Source organism: Myxine glutinosa, chromosome 2 (assembly GCF_964187855.1).
Source record: "Myxine glutinosa chromosome 2, kmMyxGlut1.1, whole genome shotgun sequence".
NCBI classification, from domain to species: domain Eukaryota; kingdom Metazoa; phylum Chordata; class Myxini; order Myxiniformes; family Myxinidae; genus Myxine; species Myxine glutinosa.
In genome coordinates this window covers 81,358,217-81,375,911 of record NC_136262.1, presented here as the reverse complement: position 1 = coordinate 81,375,911, position 17,695 = coordinate 81,358,217, and the positions used below count along the sequence as shown (strand labels likewise).

The following is a 17,695-nucleotide window of genomic DNA, read 5'->3' as shown; positions in this document are numbered from 1 at the left end:
GTGAGGAGTGGGTGGGTGGGAGGGGAGTGAGGAGTGGGTGGGGGGGGGAAGTGAGGAGTGGGTGGGTGGGGGGGGAATTGAGGAGTGGGTGGGTGGGGGGGGGGAATTGAGGAGTGGGTGGGTGGGGGGGGGGAATTGAGGAGTGGGGGGGGGAGTGAGGAGTGGGTGGGTGGGGGGGGGAGTGAGGAGTGGGTGGGTGGGTGGGGGGGAGTGAGGAGTGGGTGGTGGGTGGGTGGGGGGAGTGAGGAGTGGGTGGGTGGGTGGGGGGGGAGTGAGGAGTGGGTGGGTGGGTGGGTGGGGGGGGAGTGAGGAGGTGGGTGGGTGGGTGGGGGGGAGTGAGGAGTGGGTGGGTGGGTGGGGGGGAGTGAGGAGTGGGTGGGGGGGGAGTGAGGAGTGGGTGGGTGGGGGGGGTGAGGAGTGGGTGGGTGGGGGGGGGGGGTGAGGAGTGGGTGGGTGGGGGGGGAGTGAGGAGTGGGTGGGTGGGGGGGGGGAGTGAGGAGTGGGTGGGGGGGGAGTGAGGAGTGGGTGGGTGGGGGGGGGAGTGAGGAGTGGGTGGGTGGGGGGGGAGTGAGGAGTGGGTGGGTGGGTGGGGGGAGTGGAGGAGTGGGTGGGTGGGGGGGGAGTGAGGAGTGGGTGGGTGGGGGGGGAGTGAGGTGTGGGTGGGGGGGGGGAGTGAGTGGGTGGGGGGGAGTGAGTGGGTGGGGGGGGGAGTGAATGGGTGGGGGTGGAGTGAGTGGGTGGGGGGGGGGGAGTGAGTGGGTGGGGGGGGAGTGAGTGGTGTGGGGGGGGAGTGAGTGAGTGGGGGGGAAGTGAGTGAGTGGGTGGGTGGGGGGGAGTGAGTGGGTGGGTGGGGGGGAGTGAGTGGGTGGGTGGGGGGGAGTGAGTGAGTGGGTGGGGGGGAGTGAGTGAGTGGGTGGGGGGGAGTGAGTGGGTGGGGGGGGGAGTAAGGAGTGGGTGGGTGGGTGGGGGGGGAGTGAGGAGTGGGTGGGTGGGTGGGGGGGGGAGTGAGGAGTGGGTGGGTGGGTGGGGGGGGAGTGAGGAGTGGGTGGGTGGGTGGGGGGGAGTGAGGAGTGGGGGGGGTGGGTGGGGGGGAGTGGGTGGGTGGGTGGGGGGGAGTGAGGAGTGGGTGGGTGGGGGGGGGAAGTGAGGAGTGGGTGGGTGGGGGGGAGTGGGGGGTGGGGGGGAGTGAGGAGTGGGTGGGTGGGGGGGAGTGGGTGGGTGGGGGGGGGGGGGGGGGTGGGTGGGTGGGGGGGGGAGTGGGGGGTGGGGGGGGAGTGGGTGGGGGGGGGGAGTGGGTGGGTGGGGGGGAGTGGGTGGGTGGGGGGGGAGTGGGTGGGGGGGGAGTGAGGTGTGGGTGGGTGGGGGGGGGAGTGAGGAGTGGGTGGGGGGGGGGGAGTGAGGAGTGGGTGGGGGGGGGAGTGAGGAGTGGGTGGGTGGGGGGGGAGTGAGGAGTGGGTGGGTGGGGGGGGAGTGAGGAGTGGGTGGGTGGGGGGGGAGTGAGGAGTGGGTGGGTGGGGGGGGAGTGAGGAGTGGGTGGGTGGGGGGGGAGTGAGGAGTGGGTGGGTGGGGGGGGAGTGAGGAGTGGGTGGGTGGGGGGGGGAGTGAGGAGTGGGTGGGTGGGGGGGGGAGTGAGGAGTGGGTGGGTGGGGGGGAAGTGAGGAGTGGGTGGGTGGGGGGGGAAGTGAGGAGTGGGTGGGTGGGGGGGGGAAGTGAGGAGTGGGTGGGGGGGGGGGGAATTGAGGAGTGTGGGTGGGGGGGGGGAATTGAGGAGTGGGTGGGGGGGGGGAATTGAGGAGTGGGGTGGGGGGGGAGTGAGGAGTGGGTGGGTGGGGGGGGAAGTGAGGAGTGGGTGGGTGGGGGGGGAAGTGAGGAGTGGGTGGGTGGGGGGGGGGAATTGAGGAGTGGGTGGGGGGGGAGTGAGGAGTGGGTGGGTGGGGGGGGGAGTGAGGAGTGGGTGGGTGGGGGGGGGGGAGTGAGGAGTGGGTGGGTGGGGGGGGGGGAGTGAGGAGTGGGTGGGTGGGGGGGAGTGAGGAGTGGGTGGGTGGGGGGGGGAGTGAGGAGTGGGTGGGTGGGGGGGGGGAGTGAGGAGTGGGTGGGTGGGGGGGGGGGAGTGAGGAGTGGGTGGGTGGGGGGGGAGTGAGGAGTGGGTGGGTGGGGGGGGAGTGAGGAGTGGGTGGGTGGGGGGGGGAGTGAGGAGTGGGTGGGTGGGGGGGGGAGTGAGGAGTGGGTGGGTGGGGGGGAGTGAGGAGTGGGTGGGGGGGAGTGAGGAGTGGGTGGGTGGGGGGGGAGTGAGGAGTGGGTGGGTGGGGGGGGAGTGAGGAGTGGGTGGGTGGGGGGGAGTGAGGAGGTGGGTGGGGGGGGAGTGAGGAGTGGGTGGGTGGGGGGGAGTGAGGGGTGGGTGGGGGGGGGAGTGAGGGGGTGGGTGGGGGGGGAGTGAGGGGTGGGTGGGGGGGGGGAGTGAGGGGTGGGTGGGGGGGGGAGTGAGGGGTGGGTGGGTGGGGGGGGAGTGAGGTGTGGGTGGGTGGGGGGGGAGTGAGTGTGGGTGGGTGGGGGGGGGGAGTGAGGTGTGGGTGGGTGGGGGTGGGGGGGGAGTGAGGTGTGGGTGGGTGGGGGGGGGGAGTGAGGTGTGGGTGGGTGGGGGGGGGGAGTGAGGTGTGGGTGGGTGGGGGGGGGGGGAGTGAGGTGTGGGTGGGTGGGGGCGGGAGTGAGGTGTGGGTGGGTGGGGGGGGGGAGTGAGGTGTGGGTGGGTGGGGGGGGGGAGTGAGGAGTGGGTGGGTGGGGGGGGGGAGTGAGGAGTGGGTGGGTGGGGGGGGGGGAGTGAGGAGTGGGTGGGTGGGGGGGGGAGTGAGGAGTGGGTGGGTGGGGTGGGGGGGGTGAGTGGTGGGTGGGTGGGGGGGGGGTGAGTGGTGGGTGGGTGGGGGGGGGGGGTGAGTGGTGGGTGGGTGGGGGGGGGGTGAGTGGTGGGTGGGTGGGGGGGGGTGAGTGGTGGGTGGGGGGGGGGGTGAGTGGTGGGTGGGGGGGGTGAGTGGTGGGTGGGGGGGGGGGTGAGTGGTGGGTGGGGGGGGGTGAGTGGTGGGTGGGGGGGGGGGGGGGTGAGTGGTGGGTGGGGGGGGGGGGTGAGTGGTGGGTGGGTGAGTGGTGGGTGGGTGGGGGGGAGTGAGTTTGGGGAGTGAGGGGTGGGTGGGGGGGGAGGGGAGTGAGGGGTGGGTGGGGGGGAGGGGAGTGAGGGGTGGGTGGGGGGGAGGGGAGTGAGGGGTGGGTGGGGGGGAGGGGAGTGAGGGGTGGGTGGGGGGGAGGGGAGTGAGGGGTGGGTGGGGGGGAGGAGAGTGAGGGCCAATTAACAACACAAACGTGTGATTGCATGACATGCATGAGCTGGAGCGCACGATGCATCGCGACGACATATTTTGGAATTTCCATCCACGACACGTTTTATTATTATCGTCAAACACAAGGTTTCGGTGTTCAAATTAACTAAATATTAAAACCAGATGTGGATAAATATATAAACTAACACAATATATTGGATTCAGAACGATATAAACTTACCTTCGTCAAAATCAGTGAATGGTTTTGACAACCCAAACTTGCGGCAATAAATTCACCTACTTCTCGAAGTCGGAAAATAAAGGTTGGAAGACGAGGTCAAAGGGGAAAATCTGAACTACGTCATAAGTATTTCCGGTTCATCTAAGAAAAACAAATACGATCTCTCCAGCGATAGTAATAGAGGGCTGTGCAGACAGCCGAGATTGCTGGCAGACCAGGTATTTGTGCCACAGCGACGCGCTACTCAGCATCCGATAGTCACATACCTACTATATTACATAGTCTAGACTTCTAGTCGACTGGACCAGGTACGTAGGTCCGACTGGCAGAGACGTACTGAAATCGGTGTACCTGGCTTAAATGAAGTCGGTGTAGCTGGCGGAAAACTGAAATCGGTGTACCTGGCTTAAATGAAGTCGGTGTAGCTGGCGTAAATGATGAGCGGTTTCGAAATCAAAATCCGTTCTGTACAGTACTGTATTGTAATTTATTGATTTTAATCACCAGGTGAAAATAATTTTAATCAACAGGTGAAAATAATTTATCGGTCGTGCTCGTGCCAGACCTGGCGGACTTCCTCTCTCGGAAGCTGGCGGACTGGCGGACTTCCTCTCTCGTCGTAGTCAACGTGTGGCCCTGAATGGGTTTCTCTCATCTCCTCCTCCTGTTCAGGCTGGAGTTCCCCAAGGCAGTGTTCTGGGCCCTGTGCTTTTTCTGGTCTTCATCAATGATCTCTCTGACTCTCTTGAAAATCTTCTCTATCTCTTTGCTGATGACTCCCACTCTCTGCCACTCCATTCCTCATCCCTCAGATCGGCAGTCTGCAGCCTCCTCACTCTCTGCAGACCTGGACAAAATCACAGACTGGGCAAACAAGTGGAACATGTCTTTCAATCCTGACAAATCTCACACTCTTACGATGTCTCTCTGAAAAGACCGACTGGACAACCCTCCCATCTACTTTCTGAATAATCCTCTCCAAGAAGTTCTGTCACTCAAGCTTTTGGGTCTCACTATCTGCCATGATCTTTCCTGGGAAAACCACATTTCCAAGCTGGCCTCCAAAGCCAGTCGCCGACTGGGCATCCTCCGTCGTGCGAAGTCCTTCCTTGGCACACCTGAGCTCCTCCCCACATACAAGGCTTTCATCCGCAGCTCAATGGAATACTGCTCTCCCCTCTGGGCTGGTGCTCCTGCCTCACACCTAGCTCGTCTTCACGCTGTTGAAACCAAAGCGTTCAGAATCATTGGAATCTCCCGCGATGATGCTATCTCCGAGGGCCTTTCACTTACTCACTGCAGGCAGGTTGGTGGTCTTTCTGTCTTCTACCGACTCCTCTCCGGCCTTGCTCCCCCAGCTCTCTCTGGGCTCTGTCCCCCAAATATTCCTGCAGGTTGCACAAGATCTGCCTGCAACCCTCTTATGGTTAAACTGCCAAAATCAAGACTCTCTGCTCACCTTCACTCCTTCATTCCTCTTTTCTCCCGCCCCTGGAACAAACTCCCTCACTCTCTTCAATCCCACTCCTCCCTCCAGGTCTTTAAAACGGCTGTTCACCACCATCTCTTATCTTCCCCAATCCAAAACCTTGATCTTTTCTACCCCCGCTAATTTCACCCCAAATCCACTTTTTTGAGGTGACTTTTGTCTTCTTTCCTGGAAGTCCTTGGTGTCCTTGCGTTTTATACCTATCCTGCCTCCCCCCAGGCCCTCTGCCTCCCACACATCTCCCTATGTCCCTGCCCTCAAATGTTGTTTGTGTGCTTCCTCCCCTTCTCTCCCCATCTTGTCGACCGCTCCCATTTTTATATACTTTGTTTGCTTGTTTGTTTGATTTGTTTGTTTGAGGAGTGGGTGGGGGGGGGGGTAGTGAGGAGTGGGTGGGGGGGGGGGGGGAGTGAGGAGTGGGTGGGGGGGAGTGAGGAGTGGGTGGGGGGGGAGTGAGGAGTGGGTGGGGGGGGGGATGAGTGGGTGGGTGGGGGGGAGTGAGGAGTGGGTGGGGGGGGGGGGTGAGGAGTGGGGGGGGGGGGTGAGGAGTGGGTGGGGGGGGAGTGAGGAGTGGGTGGGGGGGGAGTGAGGAGTGGGTGGGGGTGGGGGGTGAGGAGTGGGTGGGGGGGGGGGTGAGGAGTGGGTGGGGGTGGGGGGGTGAGGAGTGGGTGGGGGGGGGGTGAGGAGTGGGTGGGGGGGGGGGAGTGAGTGGGTGGGGGGGAGTGAGTGGGTGGGGGGGGGAGTGAGTGGGTGGGGGGGGGGGGTGAGTGGGTGGGGGGGGGAGTGAGTGGGTGGGGGGGGAGTGAGTGGGTGGGGGGGGAGTGAGTGGGTGGGGGGGGAGTGAATGGGTGGGGTGGGAGTGAGTGGGTGGGGGGGAGTGAGTGAGTGGGTGGGTGGGGGGGAGTTAGCTCTTTCACGAGCCTCGACTCTGTATACAAAAAAAAAAAGAAGAAGAAGAAAAAAATACCAAAGCAAGATCACGTGAGCAAGAAGATGGCGGATCATGGAAGGGACAAGATGGCGGATCATGGAAGGGATATTTCAAATGACAACATGAAATTTTGTTCCCAAGGGAATAGGGAAAAATTTGAATATTTTTTTTTGTGAAATTTGAAATTTTTTTTTTTGTGAAATTTGAAATGAAATGAAATTTGAATGGATTTACATATACATGCAATTGGCATAGAGGTTAGCTTACGAAGCTCTCTATAAACCCCTTCCCTGTCAGTACACTTTGATTTGACCCGACAAAATGGCGACACCTCTATGGAGGCCCTTCTCTCACATTCACAATGGTCAGTAGAAGGAATAAATACTTAGGTCTCTCCTCCTTTTAGTAGAACGAAGCACTAGTCCTGCTGGTGAAGGCTAGTGTCTATTGCAGTCAATAATTACTATTTGATAACCCTGGTGTTGGGCTAGCGGCTAGGGTGCCGGCTGAGGATCCGAGGATCCTGGGTTCGAATCCCGGTCAATCGCTGAATTAACGCCAGGGGGGTTGACTCAGCCTGTCATTCCTTCCGAGGTCGGCTAATTGAGTACCAGTTCACTGGTAATTGCCTGGTTGTCGTTAAAGGTGGCAAAAAGGGTTGGCGTCAGGAAGGGCATCCGGCCGTAAAACATTGCTTCAAAAAGGGGACCAAAAAACAACAACAACCACGGTTCCCGAAAAAGGCCAACCCCTGCTTTGCGGGGAAAAATGGCCTCTAAAGGTGGTTATTTTTTAAAAAATAATTACTATGTAGGCCACCAAAACACATATAGTTCTGCCAAGTACTCCTACCTCCTGCTTTATGAGATTCTCTCAACAACCAGATGTTCCTGCGAGTAGAATGTCCTCCACACACGGCTGCACCTGCATTCACGTGCACACATATTCCATAAACACATTGACATCATGTTCTCGAGCAACACTTGTGCCAAGGGTGTAGTACTGGTGAAAAATTGAGAAAACTACATAGGTACCTTTGAGAGGCCTTTACACAAAAACAAAGTCAAGTTAATATCTAATTTTCAGTTTTTCTTGAAAGATATAATCTTGGCTTTACCTCAGACCAGTTTCAACGCTTCTTTGTCATATTACATGCATATAATTTGCATAAATTAGACCGTCAATAAAAAACAAGGAAAAACAAAGAACACATTTCTACTTCTATCTTCTATGTCACCTATCATTCTTTTCACACAAAACTTGGTACATGTATTATACATGTGTTACTCTACTACCTGATGAGAGGATTTTGTGAAATTATGTCAAATGTTCACTAATTAGCTAATTATGCCAATTACCAGATAAAACTTGGTTGTCCTTCAATAAATCCACAATGGCTACTCCTATAAACAAAAGCCTTCATCATTTTAAAGGAAGTGATATTCTGAATATCCTGTCCAAATTTCAGCCCAAAAGAATGATGCAAATTAAAGTTATAACAAATTTCATGCAAAATATTATATTTCTTGTAAATTGCGTGTAAAGATAACAATAATTAGGGGTACTTCTATGACCTCTACTAGCATGGTTCTTGTTTATAAGACTATAAGGAAACTGTTCAGCTAAAAAAAAAAGAAAAGATTCTTGTATATAAGACTACTAGCAGAAGTACCCGGCATTGCTTGGCAGGGAAGGGGAGGGGAGGGGAACGGGGGGGAGGGGAGAAGAGGGGGAGGGGAGAGGGGAGAAGATGGGGAGGGGGAGAAGATGGGGAGGGGAGAGGGGAGAAGAGGGGGAGGGGAGGGGAAAAGAGGGGGGGTGGGGAGAGGGGAGAAGAGGGGGGGATGGGGAGGGGTGGGATGGGAGGGGGAAGGGGAGGGGGGTGGGAGGGGGAGGAGGGGGGAGGGGAACAGGGGGGAGGGGAGGAGAGGGGGGAGGGGAGAAGAGGGGGGAGGGGGAGGGGGGAGGGGAGGAGGAAGGGGGAGGGGAGGAGGGAGGGGGAGGGGAGGGGGAAGGATGGGAGGGGGTGGGGAAGGGGTAGGGCAGAAAGGAAGGGGTAGGGGGAAAGGGAGGAGCATGGGGGAAAGGGAGGGGAAGGGGGGAGGGGATGGGGTGGGGCAGAAAGGAAGGGGTAGGGGGGAAAGTGAGGGGCATGGGGGAAAGGGAGGGGGGAGGGGGGTGGGGAAGGGGTAGGGCAGAAAGGAAGGGGTAGGGGGGAGGGAGGAGTGAGGGGGAGGGGAGGAGGGAGGGGTAGGGCAGAAAGGAAGGGGTAGGGGGGGAAAGGGAGGGGAGGGGAAGGGGGGAGGGGATGGGGTGGGGCAGAAAGGAAGGGGTAGGGGGGAAAGTGAGGGGCATGGGGGAAAGGGAGGGGGGAGGGGGGTGGGGAAGGGGTAGGGCAGAAAGGAAGGGGTAGGGGGGAGGGAGGAGCGAGGGGGAGGGGAGGAGGGAGGGGTAGGGCGGAAAGGAAGGGGTAGGGGGGGAAAGGGAGGGGAGGGGAAGGGAGGGGAGTGGAAAGGGGAGGGGGAAGGGGAGAGGGTAGGGTGGAGGGGGAAGGGTAGGGGGAGGGGAGGGGGGAAAGGGAGGGGGAGTGGGAGGGAGGGGGAGGAGGGAAGGGGAGGGGAGGGATATAGATGGTTACTGGCAATTGATCACATCCACAAATGATGTAATCCACACAATTTATGTACTTTACATAACGTTAATAGGAATACATGGCCGTGTAGATGGGAAATACAGTTTGTTTGAAATAAATCACAAATATCACATGAAAGTGAAAAAAAACCTATGTGGTGTGAATGGCAATGTTCCTCGCTGAAATGTGAAAAAACGGAATTACGTGCGAACGCATAACTGTAAGATTATGGCGGCAAAGTTGGAACATCACGTGATCGCTCTGAGCGAATCAGCGCGCTGCTCTGCCATTCCGGTCATAATATTCCTCGCTGAAATGCGCTGAGGTAAAAATATGGTTAAAAAATATTATGAAATAAATTTTTAGGTCGACCATGTTCGTACCAGGCTCAATGGCCATGTTTTGCCAAATATCAAGTTCGTGAGCCTCTCCGTTTCGGAGTCTATCGGTAACATTACACACACACACACACACCTACACACACACACACACACCTACACACACACACACACACACACACACACACACACACACACACACACACACACACACACAAACTGTGTTTTATATATATATAGATAAGGAAACTGTTCAGCTAAAAAAAATAAAAAATCACCTGTTCACCAGTACTACACCCTTAAGGGTAAGTGGGTAAGTGGTTAGCTTTTAGGCATTGTTCATCTTGCACAGCTATGTTGGCCAAAGTTGGGACGTTGGACGAATGTCAGTGTATGAGTTGGGTTTGTGCTGGCACGGAAACGACCTGCCCTGCACCCATTTTCTTATCTCATCAACGAGGCAGCCTGTAATGTTTATTTTTATTGTTTTGATTGCTCAACACACTTAAAAGACATATGTTTGAGTCCCATGCATTTTATGCCTCATAAAACAAGGCGCTGGGACTGCAAGGATAGATAGTTCAGATGTCGAGGACTTTAAACTTTAAATCGCCTTGTCTGGGTTTGAGTCTCGACCGGACTACAAACCCTCGGTCTGGTGCTTCAGAGGCAGGGCGTTGTACCAATGAGTGCTCCCTCACGTGGACATATAAGGTCAGTGTCCCATTCGCTCGTATTGGTCAGTGGTGGATTCAAAAGACCATTCGATGTATTTTGCAAGAGTAGGCCATTGTGTGCTGGAATCCGAATTTTTTTTCAAATTCCTGCCCCTGAGTAGCTGCTGCTCGTGTGCCGAATGCCTTTTAGGGCGCCTCAAAGGATATATATATATATATATATATATCTATATATCTATATTATAATAGCCGTAGATGATTCTGTCTGTCTGTCTGTCTGTCTGTCTATCTGTTGGGTGTCTGTCCGGGGTGTGGCTTACTCGGTTTGCAGAGTAGCTCCACCCATAGCTCCACCCATTCTGGGAGTGGCTATAAACAAATATCCACCATTTTATTAACTCGCATAGCTTTGAGTCCTGTTTTGTAGGCCCGTGGTGTCTTGCTCTCCCCCAGTTTTATTTCAAATCAAATTCGATAAATCATTTCATTTTTCACAGTCGCTAACATAGTTTTAGACTCGGTTGAAAAAAAACGGGAAGAAAATCAGATGAAAGTTGCCGTTTATAGAACGAAATGAATTCTCAAAGGCCTGTAACTTCAAGGCCATTGAGTCTCTCTCACGCCTTTATCTCCAATCTAACTCACCATATGATTTCATTTTTATCGATGGTTTTACTTTTAGACTCGGTGTCAGCAATAATTGAGAACAATCCACACACGCGGGAAAATGCAGAGATATATTTTTTTAAAATCGCGTCATGGTGTATCATACACCGCCCAACATGACACCGCCGGCAATGTGTCGATATATATTAAAAATTCGCTTTTGCTTTTCCGTTATGATATATTACTATTTCGTTTGATGATAGTCGTCACAAAAACGTCAACAATGATGCCGACATATATTTCTTCGTTTTTATTTCATTCAACATATTAGCCGGAAGTAAAATATGTTTCAGGAAATTACCGAGAGATATTTCTTCGTTTTTTTTATTAGTTATGTGCGCATACACTTTAAATAGGTTTATTTGAAATCTTTAATTTTCCACAAACATTCCACACACGCGGGAAAATGCAGAGATATATTTTTTAAAATCGCGTCATGGTGTATCATACACCGCCCAACATGACACCGACGGCAATGTGTCGATATCTATTTTAAATTCGATATATCATTTCATTTTTCACAGTCGCTAACATAGTTTTAGACTCGGTTGAAAAAAAACGAGAAGAAAATCCGATGAAAGTTGCCGTTTATAGAACGAAATGAATTCTCAAATGCCTGTAACTTCAAGGCCATTGAGTCTCTCTCACGCCTTTATCTCCAATCTAACTCACCATATGATTTCATTTTTATCGATGGTTTTAGAGTCGGTGTCAGCAATAATTGAGAACATTCCACACACGCGGGAAAATGCAGATATATTTTTTAAAATCGCGTCATGGTGTATCATACACCGCCTAACATGACACCGACGGCAACGTGTCGATACATATTAAAAATTCGATATATCATTTCATTTTTCACAGTCGCTAACATAGTTTTCGACTCGGTTGAAAAAAAACGGGAAGGAAATCCAATGAAAGTTGCCGTTTATAGAACGAAATGAATTCTCAAACGCCTGTAACTTCAACTTCAAGGCCATTGAGTCTCTCTCACGCCTTTATCTCCAATCTAACTCACCATATGATTTCATTTTTATCGATGGTTTTGGACTCGGTGTCAGCAATAATTGAGAACATTCCACACACGCGGGAAAATGCAGAGATATATTTTTAAAAATCGCGTCATGGTGTATCATACACCGCCCAACATGACACCGACGGCAACGTGTCGATATATATTAAAAATTCGCTTTTGCTTTTCCGTTAAGATATATTACTTTTTCGTTTGATGACAGTCGTCACAAAAACGTCAACAATGATGCCGACATATATTTCTTCGTTTTTATTTAATTCAACATTATTAGCCGGAAGTAAAATATGTTTCAGGAAATTACCGAGAGATATTTCTTCGTTTTTTAAAATTAGTTATGTGCGAATACACTTTAAATAGGTTTATTTGAAATCTTTAATTTTCCACAATATAATTTACTTGCCATTTATCATTTGATGATTACGAGACAAATTCCTCTTGAGGATCGTGACAATTCATGCGCTGCGTGGAAACTTCTATTTCCAAAATGAATGAGACGATCGATGAAGAACGCAGACTTGAACAGGATGCAGCAAGAAAACGAATGAGACGGGCGAACGAGTCCATCGACGAACGTCAATGCAAACTTGCGGGGTCACCCGTGGGAATCCCACGGGCATGGATGTGTGTGACATTTCGACATATTGAGTTAGATGCTGCACATTCATTTTTACAAAATGGTTACTGGCAAGTCATCAGATCCAGAAATGGTGTAAAAACCACCGTTTAGAGGCCATTTTTCCCCGCAAAGCGGGGGTTGGCCTTTTCGGGGACCGTGGTAGTTGTTGTTTTTTTGTCCCCTTTTTGAAGCAATGTTTTACGGCCGGATGCCCTTCCTGACGCCAACCCTTTTTGCCGCCTTCAACGACAAACAGGGAATTACCAGTGAACTGGTACTCAATTAGCCGACCTCGGAAGGATGACAGGCTGAGTCAACCCCCCTGGCATTAATTCGGCGATCGACCGAGATTCGAACCCAGGATCCTAAGCCGGCACCCTAGCCGCTAGCCCAACACCAGAAATGGTGTCATGAACACAATTTATTTACGCACAAGCACAAAAGCAAGACGGGCCGATTTCCGATTCCGACGGGCCGACGGGCGAGACGGGCCGATTTCCGATTCCGACGGGCCGATTTGGAGCAAGAAAAAGAACGAGACGGGAGAAAAAGGAGAGAAACGAGACGGGGAAAGCCGATTGGAGAGGCGAGTGAGGCGCGATTGGAGAGGAGTGTGAGGCGCGATTGGAGAGGAGTGTGAGGCACGATTGGAGAGGAGTGTGAGGCGTGATTGGAGAGGAGTGTGAGGCACGATTGGAGAGGAGTGATTGGAGGGGAGTGTGAGGCACGATTGGAGAGGAGTGTGAGGCACGATTGGAGAGGAGTGTGAGGCGCGATTGGAGAGGAGTGTGAGGCGCGATTGGAGAGGAGTGTGAGGCGCGATTGGAGAGGCGTGTGAAGGATTGCAGAGGAGAGGAGTGTGAGGGATTGGAGAGGTGAGGGATTGGAAAGGAGAGGGATGTGAGGGTTTGGAGAGGAGAGGAGTGCTAGGTGGAGAGAGGAGAGTGTCAGGTGGAGACAGGAGAGTGTCAGGTGGAGACAGGAGAGTGTCAGGTGGAGAGGAGTGAGGGGTCACATATTATGTGAAATAACTAAATTCACACCATTTCTGGATCTGATGACTTGCCAGTAACCATTTTGTAAAAATGAATGTGCAGCATATAACTCAATATGTCGAAATGTCACACACATCCATGCCCGTGGGATTCCCACGGGTGACCCCGCTAGTATATATTATAATAGGCGTAGATGATTCTGTCTGTTGGACGTACGTCCGGGGTGTGGCTTACTCGGTTTGCAGAGTAGCTCCACCCACTCCTCCTTCTCGAATAACTTTGAGGCCTGTTTAGTTAGGCCCGTGCTGTCTTTCTCTCTCACACAGATTTATTTCAATTCTAATTCGATATATCATTTCATTTTTCGCAGTCGCCAACATAGTTTTAGACTCGGTTGAAAAAAAACGGGAAGAAAATCCGATGAAAGTTTCCGTTTATAGAACGAAATGAAATCTCAAACGCCTGTAACTTCAAGGCCTTCTTGAGTCTCTCTCACGCCTTTATCTGCAATCTAACTCACCATCTGAGTTTCATTTTTATTGATGGTTTTAGACTCGGTGTCAGCAACGCGGGAAAATGCAGAGATATATTTTTTAAAATACCGCCCACCGCCTAACCGCCAACAACCGCCCAACATGTATCATACACCGCCCAACATGACACAGACGGCAACATGTCGACATTATCGCTTTTTCTTTAAACCGAGTGAACCGAGCCGAACCGAATAAACCGAGTGAATTTCATCCAATTCCACCGAGTTTCATGAAATTACCGAGAGATATTTCTTCGTTTTTATTTTATTCGTTACCAGCAGAAGTACCCAGCGTTGCCGGGCGGGGGAGAGGGGAAGGGGGAAGGGGGAAGGGCACGTACACTTTAAACATGTATATACATGTGGGATGTGGGATATATACATGTGGGACATGTGTACATGTGTGTGTGTTTGTGTGTGTGTATATATATATATATATGTGTGTGTATGTGTATGTAGGCTAACCCCCGCTCTAGCAGGGAAAATGGCCTTAAAATGCATGTTGTTGTTGTATGTGTATATATATATGTCTGTGTGTGTGTGTATGTGTATATATATGTGTGTGTATATGTGTCTGTACGTGTGTGCGTGTGTGTGTGTGTGTATGTGTATATATGTGTGTGTGTGTGTGTGTGTGTGTGGAGATGTATATATGTGTATAATGTGTATATATGTGTATATGTGGATACATATGTGTATACATATTTGCATATGTGCATATGTGTATATGTGTACGCGTGTGTGTGTGTGTGTGTGTGTGTGTGTGTGTGTGTGTGTGTGTGTGTGTGTGTGTGTGTGTGTGTGTGTGTGTGTGTGTGTGTGTGTGTGTGTGCATGTGTGTCGATGTACGTGTGTGTGTATGTGTATATGTGTGTGGGTGTATATGTGTGTGTTTGTGTGTGTGTGTATATGTAAACATGGGCCGGTGTGTATGTAAAGTGTGAGGAGGTATTGGAGAGGAAAATGCAGAGATATATTTTTTTAAATCGCGCCATGATGACAAACGAAAATACACCGCCTAAAATAACAGTCGACATATATTTAAAATTCGTCACACACATCGTGGGAATCCCACGGGCATGGATGTGTGTGACATTTCGACATATTGAGTTAGATGCTGCACCTGCACATTCAGTTATATAAAATGGTTACTGGCAATTGATCACATCCACAAATGATGTAATCCACACAATTTATGTACTTTACATAACGTTAATAGGAATACATGCCCGTGTAGATGGGAATGACATATAATTCACCGAAAACGTTGAAGCAACCGCATAATATTACGGTGATGTTTAACTCTGAGTGAGAATAGTTCTAAATTTTAAAAACTTTCTTCTGATATTTGTGATTTATTTCAAACAAACTGTATTTCCCATCTACACGGGCATGTATTCCTATTAACGTTATGTAAAGTACATAAATTGTATGGATTACATCATTTGTGGATGTGATCAATTGCCAGTAACCATTTTATATAACTGAATGTGCAGGCACAGCATCTAACTCAATATGTCGAAATGTCACACACATCCATATAGCTCCACCCACCACACACACACACACACACACACACATATATACACATACACAAAAACACACACGCACACACGTACAGACACATATACACACACATATATATACACATACACACACACACAGACATATATATATACACATACAACAACAACATGCATTTTAAGGCCATTTTCCCTGCTAGAGCGGGGGTTAGCCTACATACACATACACACACATATATATATATATATACACACACACAAACACACACACATGTACACATGTCCCACATGTATATATCCCACATCCCACATGTATATACATGTTTAAAGTGTACGTGCCCTTCCCCCTTCCCCCTTCCCCTCTCCCCCGCCCGGCAACGCTGGGTACTTCTGCTGGTAACGAATAAAATAAAAACGAAGAAATATCTCTCGGTAATTTCATGAAACTCGGTGGAATTGGATGAAATTCACTCGGTTTATTCGGTTCGGCTCGGTTCACTCGGTTTAAAGAAAAAGCGATAATGTCGACATGTTGCCGTCTGTGTCATGTTGGGCGGTGTATGATACATGTTGGGCGGTTGTTGGCGGTTAGGCGGTGGGCGGTATTTTAAAAAATATATCTCTGCATTTTCCCGCGTTGCTGACACCGAGTCTAAAACCATCAATAAAAATGAAACTCAGATGGTGAGTTAGATTGCAGATAAAGGCGTGAGAGAGACTCAAGAAGGCCTTGAAGTTACAGGCGTTTGAGATTTCATTTCGTTCTATAAACGGAAACTTTCATCGGATTTTCTTCCCGTTTTTTTTCAACCGAGTCTAAAACTATGTTGGCGACTGCGAAAAATGAAATGATATATCGAATTAGAATTGAAATAAATCTGTGTGAGAGAGAAAGACAGCACGGGCCTAACTAAACAGGCCTCAAAGTTATTCGAGAAGGAGGAGTGGGTGGAGCTACTCTGCAAACCGAGTAAGCCACACCCCGGACGTACGTCCAACAGACAGAATCATCTACGCCTATTATAATATATACTAGCGGGGTCACCCGTGGGAATCCCACGGGCATGGATGTGTGTGACATTTCGACATATTGAGTTAGATGCTGCACCTGCACATTCAGTTATATAAAATGGTTACTGGCAATTGATCACATCCACAAATGATGTAATCCACACAATTTATGTACTTTACATAACGTTAATAGGAATACATGCCCGTGTAGATGGGAATGACATATAATTCACCGAAAACGTTGAAGCAACCGCATAATATTACGGTGATGTTTAACTCTGAGTGAGAATAGTTCTAAATTTTAAAAACTTTCTTCTGATATTTGTGATTTATTTCAAACAAACTGTATTTCCCATCTACACGGGCATGTATTCCTATTAACGTTATGTAAAGTACATAAATTGTATGGATTACATCATTTGTGGATGTGATCAATTGCCAGTAACCATTTTATATAACTGAATGTGCAGGCACAGCATCTAACTCAATATGTCGAAATGTCACACACATCCATATAGCTCCACCCACCACACACACACACACACACACACACATATATACACATACACAAAAACACACACGCACACACGTACAGACACATATACACACACATATATATACACATACACACACACACAGACATATATATATACACATACAACAACAACATGCATTTTAAGGCCATTTTCCCTGCTAGAGCGGGGGTTAGCCTACATACACATACACACACATATATATATATATATACACACACACAAACACACACACATGTACACATGTCCCACATGTATATATCCCACATCCCACATGTATATACATGTTTAAAGTGTACGTGCCCTTCCCCCTTCCCCCTTCCCCTCTCCCCCGCCCGGCAACGCTGGGTACTTCTGCTGGTAACGAATAAAATAAAAACGAAGAAATATCTCTCGGTAATTTCATGAAACTCGGTGGAATTGGATGAAATTCACTCGGTTTATTCGGTTCGGCTCGGTTCACTCGGTTTAAAGAAAAAGCGATAATGTCGACATGTTGCCGTCTGTGTCATGTTGGGCGGTGTATGATACATGTTGGGCGGTTGTTGGCGGTTAGGCGGTGGGCGGTATTTTAAAAAATATATCTCTGCATTTTCCCGCGTTGCTGACACCGAGTCTAAAACCATCAATAAAAATGAAACTCAGATGGTGAGTTAGATTGCAGATAAAGGCGTGAGAGAGACTCAAGAAGGCCTTGAAGTTACAGGCGTTTGAGATTTCATTTCGTTCTATAAACGGAAACTTTCATCGGATTTTCTTCCCGTTTTTTTTCAACCGAGTCTAAAACTATGTTGGCGACTGCGAAAAATGAAATGATATATCGAATTAGAATTGAAATAAATCTGTGTGAGAGAGAAAGACAGCACGGGCCTAACTAAACAGGCCTCAAAGTTATTCGAGAAGGAGGAGTGGGTGGAGCTACTCTGCAAACCGAGTAAGCCACACCCCGGACGTACGTCCAACAGACAGAATCATCTACGCCTATTATAATATATACTAGCGGGGTCACCCGTGGGAATCCCACGGGCATGGATGTGTGTGACATTTCGACATATTGAGTTATATGCTGCACATTCATTTTTACAAAATGGTTACTGGCAAGTCATCAGATCCAGAAATGGTGTGAATTTAGTTATTTCACATAATATGTGACCCCTCACTCCTCTCCAC

The 17,695-nt window shown here is 50.5% G+C and overlaps 1 protein-coding gene across 3 annotated transcripts in view; it reads right to left on the bottom strand.

The window, feature by feature from the left end:
• LOC137422605 (uncharacterized) overlaps positions 1 to 17,695 on the bottom strand; it is a 65,056-nt gene that overhangs the window by 17,459 nt on the left and 29,902 nt on the right. For 2 of the 3 annotated variants that reach the window (XM_078773453.1, XM_078773454.1), the window contains one exon: positions 6,822 to 6,893. The gene's annotated coding sequence lies outside the window, so the exon portion shown is untranslated. Of the gene's footprint in view, positions 1 to 3,549; positions 3,810 to 6,821; positions 6,894 to 17,695 lie in introns of those variants that run through there. The other variant, XM_078773455.1, reaches the window with a different exon arrangement.